Raw genomic sequence first — 14,084 nt, forward strand, 5'->3', positions numbered from 1 at the left:
ACATTTATACTTGCTAAATGTGACTTCGTTTTTTTTTTTTTTTTTTTTGCATGTACAATTACATCTGGTAATTGATAAGCTATATTTTGCAAATGAATTATTTTTTGGACTTGAAGTTCACATTGATCTGTACAAGGATCTAAATGAGACAATAATGATACATCCATATAGTTTCTTTTTCCAACTTTTGAATTCATCCCTTAATGTCTGAAAGTTTGTCTCATTAAAGTGACAATAAACAAATCATGCAATAAATACATCACCTGTCGGGGGTTTAAGATATTTAATAATTGATGGGGAATCAAATCCAACATATATTCCTGGCATTCTTTGAGAACTCATCTTAGTACGTTGTAGTAGAGCAATTGTAACATATACTGTACATCCAAAAATTCTCAAATAAGAAATATTTGGCTCATTGTCATATACTAATAGGTCCACATATATCACCATGAGTTTGTTCTAAAAATATAGGTGATACAATTCCCACTTTAGCTAGTGATGATCTAATTATTAATTTTCCTTGAAAGCAAGCATCACATAATAATTCATTAGATTGAAGAATCTTTTTGGTTCTTCAACGGATGTCCTTTTAGTAAATTTTCAATAATTCTTCTCATCATTATAGACCTTGAATAATCCAATTGATTATGTCAAATGGTAAATGTTGGAATTTATGTCCCAAAACTCATAGTTTGTAATCATATTCTATTCAATAAAGTTGTTATTGAGAAATTGAATATTGTAATCTTAGAACCAATAAACTAAGATCCCAAGGCTATTTTTGAGTAAACTTGAACTTATGTATAGACATAAACATGGATTAAGTTCGAGTAAATAGCATAAATAGTCTATAGTATATGAATAATGGTTGGATGCCTTATTCAGAGATACTATGGATGTGGTACGCTTTGTAGTTAATACAAATGATGTAATCCTGAATCGTTCATGTAGAGACATGAAAGTGGGGGCATCCGATGTCAAAAGTTTACATAAGATAGAACCATGAAATAGTCACTTTTACGTTATAACATCGTTTACTGTTTAAAACTGATGACTATCTCGATTATTGATAACCTAGGTAACTTAATCTTAATCCTAAGCTAACTGTGAACTTCTGTTCACACGAGATTATCCTTAGATCTGCATAGGTGAGGGCAACTAATTAGCATTAGCCCAACAAGCGTCCCATTTCAGGGGTAAGATCGGATGGATAGTTAGAAACATAGGATGCAAGATGGAATTCACTCCTACCCGCTTTAAGGTTAGTAGATAGGTTGTTTCTTAAGGACTGAATCCAAGTCTTGAACAAAGGGGTCCCACTCTCTCTTTAGCCCGAGAGGGATTCAGTTTATAGGTTGAACCGTGAAACCAATTGTTCAATAGTGGATCAGTGGGACTTAAGGAGAAAGATGTAGTCTTTGAGGTAAAACGATATTTTTCGATTCAGCCAAGCTTACAAACAACCTAAGAAGGAATAACTTACTAATCAAGGTTATATCAAATGGACACAAATATATCTATAGTGAGGGGAGTGCAACTACGGGACTTTAGTGGAATCATCTATTAGTTAACGAATATTGATTAGCTCGATATAAAAGAGTTTAGCCAGTTAATCTCAGATTATTGGAGTCCATGATCTATAGATCCATTAGGTTCCTCTGCTACCTCATATGGAATAAACTTAGAACAATATGATAGAATGAGTCAAATTATTCGATTTTGGAGAGGAGAGAGAAACCAACAAGTATATGTAATATAGCCGTCGGTTTTTAGATTACTAATAAAGAATTATACTTAAATGGGATTTAAATATTAAAGATATGAATTCAGATTCATACTTGGAAGCTCGGAGAAGATGAAAATAGTCAAAGTTGTAAAAAGTCAAAATGTTGACTTTTTTACTTTGAAAAGTCAAACTTTGACTGGCAATATATTCAAATGTGATTTGAATCTAGAGAAAATAAATGCAGATTCATGCTCAAAAGGTCAAAATTAGTCAAGACAGACAAAATTGTAAAAAGCCAAAATGTTGACTTTTTTGTTTGAAAAGTCAAAGTTTGACTTTGACCAAATGACAATTTTACCCTTTGACCAAAGTTAGTGGGTTTATCTAACTATAGTGGGCTAGGTGTTAGCAAACTATGAAGACATTAAGCCCACTAATTGTTAGTGGGTTATGTGTTGTTGGCCATGTGTTTGCATGCACACGTGACCTTACATGTAAATTCTCTATAAATTGGGCTTTTAGGGCCTCAAGAAGAAAGCTTAGCAATTTTTCTTAAAATCAAAATTGGGTTGGTGGTTTTATAAAATAAAAGCCCAAACTTTTTTTTTCCATATTTATTTTTCATCTTCTTTCTCTCTCTTGGTTTTCTTCATCCAACGGGTCTAACAACCCGATTCTGAGTCTGGAGGATACTAGGTCAACCCTAGCGGTGGTTCAAGGATCAATCTTCAACGTAAGTTTTTCTTAAAAAAACTCTATATTTAATCTTATTTTGGTTTAGGGTTTATTCTTAACTAATTGCAATTATGGTAGAATTTTGATCTTTCTTCTGCAATGCTCATTTAATCTCTATTTCGGTCTTTCTTTCACAATACTCATTTAATCTCTATCAGTAAATATGTCTTAATTCATAAACTTCAAGTTCATTGTTTTATTTAATTACTCGTATATGAGTATAATATAATCCAAAAAATAAAGCAAACTACTTTTCTTATATACATTTTTTATTTAAGACAATAGATACAAAATAAAGATATTCTATCTTGTTCTTTCTATCAGTCTCAATATAATAATCATCGCAACGTATATATTTAAAACTCATTAGATTTCTCTTTGATTGAATAGAGAATAATACATTATCAATCGGGAATTATGTTTCTCTAGAAAAAATAATATTTGTTTTTTCAAATCCTACAATTAGATTTGTAGAACCTGATATTGTATTAACTTTTGCTTCTAGAATTGTCAGTTTGGAAATATATGTACTTATTAGTATTACGTACGTAGTTGCACTATCTGCCAGACGTATATTTTTGTTGCTCATTTTTTAGTTATTTAGCATAAGAAAGTTATCCATGATTCTTCATTAAAAATAATAATTACAATCAGAAAAACAGCTTCGAATTGTAGGATTTTTCTTCAACAATGCAAAAAACATTAACTATTATATAATAACAAAAGAAACATTTGCTATTTTTTTCAACAATGCAAATTTTTTGTTCAAGATATTCAAAATTCTACCACATTCAAATTTTTCATATAGGACGAGTCAAATATATTATTAATCTTATACCCAAAATCTGTTTCCACATTTTCCTCTTTTTCTTGTGGCGCTTTTCTTTTATGATTATCATGTCATATGATTCTTTTGAATTTTGACTGATTATACCAACCAACTATAAAAAATAATTATTTCTTCCTTTACTAAGGTCACAACCTTCATTACAATTGTGATCAAATTCACAACATTTGCTTCAGAGAATGAGACTGTTCTAGTTGGTCAAGATTCATAATTTTTCATCCACCACTATAAAAATTATTTATAACATTCACTTCAGTAAATATTGATTCTTTAGTTGACTAATTGTTATGAATTTTCAATTAATAATTTATTATTTCATTGACCACTAGAAGATATTAGATAATTGCATAATATTTTTAAAATATTTCTCTCGGTATTGCTTCTGCAAATGCATATCGAAACATAGAAGAATTCTTCTCAAGTACATATTGATTTCAAATGTTGGAGCATGCAAACATTTGTGATGAGCTTTAAGGAAGAATAATTTTTTTCTGATGATCATACTTTAATGGCATCTCGATATATTTCAAAATCGAACATTCATGATAATTAATTATTACTATTAGTATTAAGCCAAAGTCGAACACAAGAAATTTCTATCAAGCTTATCTACAATATTTACTTCTCTCCAGGTGGTATAAATATCTATACAGTATGATGTATAAGTGTACGTGTGTATTAATTCTACTATCTACACTAGAGATTCTGTAGAAGGTGACATTGAGTGACGTAGTGATGTACAGTGAACTAACTTGTATCAAATAAATATGAAGGAAGGTCTCCGTGTTGTAGACGATTAAGCCATACGGACGGTCGTTGATGTGATAGACATCACTTAACCATTTCTAGTTAAGCCAAGCAACCTTTGAGTGCTTAAACATCACACTTGTTCACCTTTTGAGATACAAATGATAAAGATAAATTAGGCGATAGCTATCGAGATTTTCCTACTAGTAAAAGTCATATTACCTCTCTTTTAAGGTGGACAACCTCTTGGTGCCAAGATACCACACTTATTCTCCTTTTGAGACATAAATGATGAAGGTCAAGCGTCAAAATGGAGTTTGTTTTTCAAACTCCTTTCTACTCTCATTTACCTATGTCCTTGCTACTTGCTCTCTCGAGCAGTTGGCAACTAACACTGGCAAAGCGATGAAGTCAAGCAAAGCTAAACACGTTGAACCTTATAAGTAAAGATCTCTTATCAAGCACTTATCAAGCTTAAACTACTTATAAAACATCAACAAGATGAACAATGAAGAAATGAAAGAAAGGCAGTGAATAAAGATGTAACGTATTGATTGATGTAGGTCGTTGGCCATGGAAATATAAAAGTCAAAATATTTCATTGAAAGTGCAAAAATAAAAAATAAACAAATGACTCGAGTCGCCGAATGCCTTGTTGAGCATTTCTTAGCTCTTTTACAAGTTGGGGAATGGTTGGTGGTTTCTCTCTCTAATCTCTCAAAGCTCTCACTCAGAAGTTGATCAGAGAAGAGGTGACGAAGAGAACTTCTAAAGAGTTATTCTCTTCCACCGGCTCTCAGGGAAACAAAACCTCTTAGAGCTCTCTAGGTTCTTATCCTTTCAGACCTCATTTCTAATGGTAGAGATTGAGGTTTTTATAAACTAATTTAGGTGGGAACCTTCTATTCTTTTGCACATATCAGCATCGAAAGCAGCTTTGTCAAGTCACGTCAACTCCAACTAATTCTTGTCTTTTAGCGAATCTCTTTGCATAATGACGTGGTATATCCTAGCAATGTTAATCGACAGGCAATTTCTTATCATGTAGGACTTATCGGGCATTCTTTATGTAATTCTCTGTGATTTCTCTCTTTTCTTCATTATCCTGCAATAAAACACTAAAAAGCATAGTTAATCAAGCATGGACACTTATGCAAGTTATATTCCCTTATCTTTATAAATTTGTAATGAAAGCTACCCGTTTTGGTACTTTATCATGTGTTCTGACTTCATTGTTTTACTTAAAAGGTCATAATAACTTGTATTTCTACAAGTTATCACACTTGTAATTTTAAACAATGCTTGTTCTCAAGCATAGTTCCATATCAATGCTTGTTCTGAAGCACAATTCCACATCCAAGACTTACCTTCCTCTTCACATCCAATATACTTCTCATAATGCATGTTATTTTTACTGGCCATTAGGGTTCACTCTCGTCCTGTACTTCCCACTATGAAAATATTTTCAGGTTCAGAATGCGACAAGCTTATAATACCGTTGTTTATTCCCAAGAAAATCTTATTTTCAATTTTTAGAAATGGCTAAAACTTTCATTTGGGATTTGGTGTTAAGTGGAAAATCATAGGCACTCTATGAGTCAGTTCCTCTCCTCAACTATAACTCTTATCGCCATTTTTACTTTTACTCTTAGCTTTTTGTTGAAACTTTACTTCATATTTATGGTGCAAGGCGACAACATTGGAGTTCTTATTAAAATTTTATTAAGGAATACATGAATTTTGTAAATTTGATTTATTTTTTACTTCAACTTCTGTTAAAACACCTTATAAGATCTTTCAAAAAGTCTCAAAAGCTTTAACTCGGACCTCGCATAGCCTAAAATTTAGAACGTGGCAAGATCCCTATTGCTGCAAAGTGAATGATAAGATTTATCACATAAAATCTTACAAAAGAGATTTGAAGTAAAGCTTACTCGCCTAGTGAACTTTCTAGAAATATTTCCTAAGTAGGTTTCCTTAATAAGTTGTCCGCCTGAGTGACAAATAAAACTTAACTTTCATAGTTATATCATTGTGAGCCAAAGAAAGATTAAAGTACTTAAACATAGAAAGCTAAAACTTGCTAAAAGGAAAGTATACGCAGAATGAATGCATCAAAACATGTAATTGCATTGCAAAGGATATAATTACAAAGGAATAGAAATTAAATAAGTACAAAATTAAAATTACAAAAGAAGAAGAAACATATATATATGTCCCCAAATTTATCCATGACACGGTTGAGAAGACTCTGCAACGACACTTGGTTCTGGGTCAAATTCAATGATAGGTTCGTCAGATCTGGTTGGATAGATAGGATCGGGCATAACGCTAACAATCGTTTCGTGGATATAGTTCATTAAGGTTTTGCATTGCCTATCAGTCTGTAGTGATGCTCGATTGATTAAAGTATTCAACGCCTGAATCTGAGTCCAAGTCGCTTCATTTTAAATTGTTCAGCTTGAGCTCTAAGTCTTGAAGCTACTTTTGATTTTGCAATTGGTTTTCTTGCAAGCTGGTTTGGCATTGGAACATATCTTAAAATCCATTTTGCATTAGTTCGCCCAAATTTTTCTCAATGAATTTGAAATATAATCACTGTTCTTTGTCGTATCTTGTTCCTCGACAGTATATTTACTTGTTTGTTTAGATGGCGAAGGTAGGCGTGTGTCTGCTTCCTTTGAGGCAATTAACTTACTCTTAAAGATTAGGTCATCAACTATCACACCCCGCCCTAAATGTCACTCCATGCGACCAGATGAGGTTGTGCTGCCTAGACATCCATTGGGTATCTCTCCGCGAGATGACACTATGAACGCCTAGTAAATGGAATAACTCTTACTCTTGTCTCTTTTGTAAAGCTCTTCCATTGAACCTTAAAGACCTTCACACAACTTTTTGCAGTGGAACACAGCTCTCAACCTAGCTTTATTAGCTCTTATTACGTAATTCAACAACTTATGAACGATAAGCACAAGAATAACATAGCTAAAAATAATTTACAACTCTTGAACTTTACTCCATCACCTAGTACCTTTTACATAGCACAACTTAACTTTAACTCCTAGGCTACATACACAGAGATATATCAACAATAGAGGACATAACTTAACTTATTTTCTTTATTAACTTAACACTTATAGAGTTCATACATTACAAATTACAACCTTTAGACTTTACTTTGTATAAAATAGAACCTAGTCTCATCTTCTCGTGTCATCCTTCTTCTTCTTACCAAGGTATATCTCTTCGCGCCAAGGCACTTAAGGGTGTAAGACTCCAACTTCTATCCTTTTTCCTTTTTATCATCTACAATACACTTCAATGACATCTTTTCGGGTCCCGTTTTCTTTCTTCACTGCTAAACGTTGCTCCTTGTGGTGGGTACCTAGAGGTGTAAAGGTGCAACTTAGTCCTTCACCACGGTCACCCAACCACCCTTCTTTGTAGACGATGTTTATTGCTATCCCTTTCCCGACTTAGCTATTTAGCTCTCTGATACTTCGGGTTAAACTTCACCAACCTGGATAGTGCACTTGCCTTCCTTCAGAGGTGGTCATCCATGCGAAGGAGCCATCTGCCTACCAATGGGCTCCCTAAACATATGACAAGATGTCATGGCTAGCACGCCATGTAAGACTATAGAGTAACTCTGCCTTCACTCCTTAAATAGGCTACAACACTTAAGAACCATCCTTTGCTTGGCTTCAATGCCGGACAACCTGGAGAGGGAAAAACTTAAAACATAAGTCAATCAGACTTAGTGAGAGATGGGTTTGAGGAAAACATTTTTGGGATATAACATAGAATCAACAAGATTAATCATATCACAACAATAACAAGCACAAATAATAAACCAAAAAAGTTCATGCTTTTACTACCTCAAACACAAACACGATAATTACGACCAAACCACACCATTCAAGCCATCAAGCAATCGCTGCTTATCACCGGGACATGGGATTCTCCCATTCACATATAATCACTTAGACATGGGGTTTGCACTCGCCAGTATCGTAGGATAGATTTGGAATTCACTTTCACCAGCATCACATGATTGAATCAAGATTTCTACTAACGTCTCATGACAATTTAATCTTTCTTAGACATGGGATTCTCTCAACACTAAAACATGGGATTCACATCCGACCAGCGTCTTACGAGTTACCTGAGATTTTAACCAGCATCTCATCACCTCTTGACTAAACCTGAGATTCTTCCCTCGCCAAGACCTCGAATTCACATTCAACCACTGTCTTACGAGTTACCTTGGGATTTTAACCAGCATTCAACATCAAAAACACATCTTAACTCTCCCCGACTTGGAATTCTCTGCTAGCCTAGACCTGAGATTTATATCCATCTAGCATCACCCGTGTTATTTAGGATTTCTACCAACATCATGTGATATACCTTATTACAAGTTAACAGGGCAAACAGAAGGGTTAGCCTCCCGAACTACTTTCTTTGCATACAACATAACAACAAGAATATTATACAATAAGCATCAACAATAGAGCACTTTCGAATAATCAACATTATCATACATTATTCTCATAACATCTAATAACACAAGATACTATTTTAGGAGAAATCATTTGTAAAACATGTCATCTTTTGAAATGGATCCAAAAGATACAAAAGCTTGCTAAACACAAACATTTATTCATAAATAACCACTCAGAAATAACATTGAAAACTTATTTATCACTCACAAACATTTATTCATTTATAAGGTTCACTCACGAAAAATACTTAGCGTCAACCTCTTCCTTCTCTTCTTTTGGACTCCTCTTTTTGCTAGGTGGTTCTCCCCACCAAACGTTCATCATTTGGGACATCTTCTTGGCATCTTTTTCTGAGAAATCTAACACTTCTAAATAACCTTTTCCTTTTAGACTTTGGTCCTATTTATAGTGATCTCTCATACTCAAAGGTCACTCTACATAATTTGTTGTGTCCTAGAGCCAACCCAAGCTCGACATGTAGGCTATCCATTAGCGACGATTTGACATTCCTTCGAGATGCACACGTTATCTCCTTGGGAAGCCATACTCTTTAATCACCTGACCCTTCTATCTTCTCAGGAAGTAACAAGCATTTACTTTAGCCGAGCAAGTTGTCAAGTCAACTTGAAAGACACGTACTTCCTCGCCTTACTTTCTTAGACAGACATTTCTTCTCAAATTAATAATGCCAAACTCCCAACGTTCACCACAAGCTTTTTCCTCGCCAACTTATTCTTATCGTGTCGCTTGCTTTCTCGCGATAAAACTTAGTAAGCAAATCACAGAGGGAATCTTCAAAGGTGTCTTCTAATAGCTTATCCCCTTGTTTAGATGAGGGATCATTCAGGTTAGGCATTTGGTTGGTTTGGTCAAGCACATCGATGGCAAGAGTTTTAGGATTTTCATCTTACCGCGGGGAGGAAGTAATAGTTATGGTTTGGATTTGGCAAGGAAGGTTTGGCGTTTTGGATTTGGATTTCTAAGGAGTTTCTTTTGCATTTTTTGGAAGATATTGGTGTTTTAAGTTTGGTGGAGGAGGTAGATCTCTCTTTGGGTGTTTTATCAGGCGATAGTGGTAGAATGATTACTTCTTTGGTTTTGGTGGTTTGAGTAGTTTGGGCATATGAGGCCCTGATCCAAAAGGGAGTCATGTTGAAAGGGTTCCCCGTTGAGAAAGCTAATTTTGATTAAGTACCGAAATAGGCATTCTGTAAGGAAAGATGTCATTGGAGAAAAGATGATGTGAAGAGAAGTGAATGTCTAAGTGCCATTGCATTAATTAAGCGACGTGATGAGATTAGCCAGTGAAGAATAAGCAGCGCGATTGATGCTAAGAACTAGGCGGTTGGGGTAGTAATATGGGGAGAAGTACATACACCGAAGAGTGTGACGATGAGGTAGGTGTCCTGTTAAAAAGTTAAACATCTGTATGAAGTGGGTGAACGACCCTCTGAGGTAATGTAAATGTTATGTGAGTTTTTAAGAAGAAAGTCAGGCGAGTTGAGCATTCGAAGAAGATAAGATTAGCATTGCAAGAGAAATGTCTAATCGCGAGTAATAGGCTGCAACGTGTTAAACATAGATTGGTTACATGGCCTGATGAATGGTAGCTTGACACGTGTAAAGCATGGAAAGGACCCATGGATGTGAAAGGTCACTATAAATAGGACCAATGAGGTTGAAAGAAAAAGATACATGAAATGTTAGGCATTCTAATAAAATGACAAAAGGAAGTTTTGAGTGTTGAACGGTTGGTTTAGAGAAATGCTAGGCGAAAAGAGAAAGTTGAAAGCAAAGAAGAAAAGAGTCGAGGCTAAGTATTTTGTGAGTGATCCTTATAAACGAATGATTGTTTATGAGTGATTCTCACACGTAAAATTATGTTTTGATGCATGGTTTTCATATGTAAAATGAATATAAATTATGTTTTGATCCTTATAAACGAATGAGTGTTTGAAATGTTGTGTTATGATCTTTACATCTGAAAAAAGTAACTTGTGAGTATTTATGTTACAATATCCTTTCGTAACCTTGTGATCTGAATATTATTGTGTTACTATGTCATTATATGTGTTCACAGTAGGTTGTTGAGCTAACGTTTGTTTGTTATTAGTCATGTGATGTGTGGTAATGAGATCAATCGCAAGCCGCTTGTGGAAATTCCAGGTCTATAGATAGACGCGAGTGAAAGTGAATCTCAAGTTTAGGCAATGAGATACTGGTAGAAGTGAATCCCAGGTCTGGGCGAGTATAAGATGTGTTTTTTATGCTTGATGCTAGTGAATGTGAATATTATATCTAGGCAAGGAATGATATGTAAAGATGCTAGTGAAAGCGAATTCCAAGTCTATCGCGTGACGCTGGTAGAAGAGAATCACAGGTCTAGGCAATGAGATGCTGGTGAAAGCGAATCCCGAATCTTAGAAAAGAATAAGTATTACAACACGCTGTGGAAATCCCATGTAAATCGTTAGATGCCAGTGAAGTTAATCCTAGGGCCAGGTGATGGGAGAACCTCAGGTCTCGATAATGTGTGGTGAATGCTTTGATGACTTGTACTGAGTGGATATTATTGTGATTGCTGTAGTGGTGTTTGATGTGATCAAAGCCTATGGTTATGAATTGATGCGATGAAAAATATCTATATGTGAAACGATATGATATTATTGTTATATCTAAAAATGTTGTATTCTCCAAAAAAGTATTTCCTAAACTCATCACTCACTATGCCTTTGACTTACCATTTAAGTTTTCCCTCCCTAGGTGGTCAAGGTTGAAGCTCAAGTAAAGAATGGTTGTCAGGCATAGAAGCCAAGTAAAGGAAAGAAACGCGAGTTGTTATGTAAACTTGTATGGCAACAAAACCGTATAATCCTATCTTGCGTTTAAGGAATCGGTAGGTAAAAATGTCACTCCTTAATGTTAAAGCCAGGCAAAAGAAACCTTAAAGGTTGTTCTTGAAACGGTTGTTGGGCGACCAAGGAAAATGATGAAAATATGGTCTTTACACCTTTAATTACCCTCGCTGTAAGGAGCAGCATTGGACGATGGAGAAAGAAGAGTGGATTGGAACTTAGTAAAATCTTTATGCCTTACGAGAAAAGGAATGTAATTATAAATATATACTCAGTAAAGTTTTAAGTTAATAAAGAGAATAAGTTTTGTTATTTTGCTGTATTTATTCAAGCTTATCACCTAGAAGCTAAAATTGATATGTATTATGTAAAGTGTACTAGGTAATGAAGTAAAGTATAAAAGTTATAAGTTTTCCACTACAATAAGAAAGTCTAATTTCGAGGAAAAGGCTTCGCAAGGAAACAAGTTAAGTGAGTTGTTCTCCTTACTAGGCGTTGAGTTCGTCATCTTGCAGAGAGGTACGTGATGGATGTCTAAGTGATACGCTGCTATCTGGTCACATGGAGTGGCATTTAGGGCGGGCCGTAAGAGGGCAACAAGCTGGGTGATCACCGTAAGAGGGAGAGGGTCCCTGGACTTCTTTTCCTTGGGTCTTATCTCTCACGTCTTTGACCTAGAGGACTCATCCTTGCCTGTCCATTTGTGCCTTAAGGAATTCTACTTTTCAGCTTCTTCTTTTCCTTCAATCTCATCTTCAATTTCCATTTCTTCCTTCTCAGGGAATATTTCCATGTTTTGAGTTTTGAGGCGTTCCACTTCAGCTTTGTTCTTATAGATGTTTATCATGCGGTAGAGACTTGTCATGGTCTAGATTCCATCTTTTACCCTTGCCTTAGGGAAATTCTTCAACGAGGGCCCAACTTGTGAACATAGTTCTTTGATCAAGTGTGGTGACGGTCTTGCACTGCATGGATGTCTTACCCACACACGGATGTGTTTGCAGAAAATCTCGTCAACATTTACTGGGATCTCTTGCATTATCCATTAGAGCAACATCGCTTTGACCAAAGAGATCATGCTATCATGTTGCATTGGCATCAACTTCTTCTTCACACAAAGTATCCAAACACTTGCTTCTGTGCTGAGGTTATGGGGGAAGAGTTGATATTTCTCGATTGGTGTTATGTTTCAAGTTGCCTATTTCCATGCGATAGTCTCTAACACATCCTTCATGTCCTCCCACATTAGGTTTGAAAATAACTTGCCCAATTTCATTTTCATCCAATCCACAGAACAAGTTGATTTTCTTGGGCCCAAAATAAACTCTCTTTCTTTACCACCGGGTAGTACTCTTCATCATTGATAAAACCTTTATAGAATATGTTGACTACGTCCGCTCTGACTTCAAATACTCCCTCAAAAACATTTTGCCACATGATCGCACGAATGAGTGCCCTCAAGTATGTTGGAAAATCACCTTTGAAGGGGAAGAGCCCCTTTTCTATCTTGAAATTTCTACTCACATACTCAACGGAGTGGGGTGCATACTCATCGCCTAGCCCAAGGTCCTTATATTCTTCTTCCTTTTGGTCGTTTCATCCACAAGACCCTTTATTTCTTTTTCTTCTTACCTCTTGGAGAACTGTTCTCTCAACACCTTCATTTTTATGCTGACCTTCCTTTTCTTCTTTGAAGGTTTCACCACTTCATCCTCCAAAAGACTTCACTTTCCCAATTCTTTCTCTAAATCTTCACAAATCTCCTCATTTGAAGTCTTCATCGCCTTATCCTTCACCACAAAGAAGGATACTTTGTTCATTTTGTTGAGGAGTTTATGTTGCTCCTTTAACTTTGTCTCCTTCTTTTCTTGTGCGAGGGCCTTAAAGCCTCGCGCTTTCAACTTGATTTTAAGGAGGTCAGATGCCACTTTTTCCTTTTTCTCTTTGGTCTTCTTTGCGACTCTCTCAAATTCAGTTTCTACAATAGAAGTGGAGAATCCTTCGTGATCTCTTTCATCTGGTTTCTCCATTTCCTCCCTTCTTGTTGTTCTTCATCTTCATAGCATTTTAGCGGTCATTTTCTTTCTTTCCTACTCTTCTTATTCTTCCCTAGCCTTTTTTCATTCTTTTACAATCTTTAACATGACCGCCATTTCCTCATCAGTCATATTTATCTCTACTCCTCCATTTCCTTCACTTTCTACTCGTTTCTTTAAAAGCTTTGACTGTTGGGTTATGACTGGGTTGAGCTTGCTCGACATAGAACCATCGGAGCGTACTTTGTCTATTCTTTCTTGTGATTTGGAAGGCTTTGAGGTCAGATACTTTTTGATGGTGTTGGTGTTGTTTCTCTTATCAACTATTTAAACAGGAAAGCAAAAAAACTAAGAATGAGTTGAAAGAGAGAGACAGAAAATTACTTGAATCTTTCCGAAAAGAATGCTCGGAGACGATGGAGACCTTTGAGTTCTTCAGGATTTGCAAGTGGCAAAAAGTGGGAATTAGAGCTTTAGATAGGTTTATAAAGTAGCTCTAACCACAGTTAAGGAATGGTTACTGCGTTCTATTACATCATTGCAATTGAACTACGACGGGACATCTAACACCATCTTTTGTACTTCTGAGGACACTATGCATTTATTTTCTTTTTAAATTTATAATTA

This window comes from Cucumis melo, chromosome 6, assembly GCF_025177605.1.
Source record: "Cucumis melo cultivar AY chromosome 6, USDA_Cmelo_AY_1.0, whole genome shotgun sequence".
In the NCBI taxonomy this organism is placed as follows: domain Eukaryota; kingdom Viridiplantae; phylum Streptophyta; class Magnoliopsida; order Cucurbitales; family Cucurbitaceae; genus Cucumis; species Cucumis melo.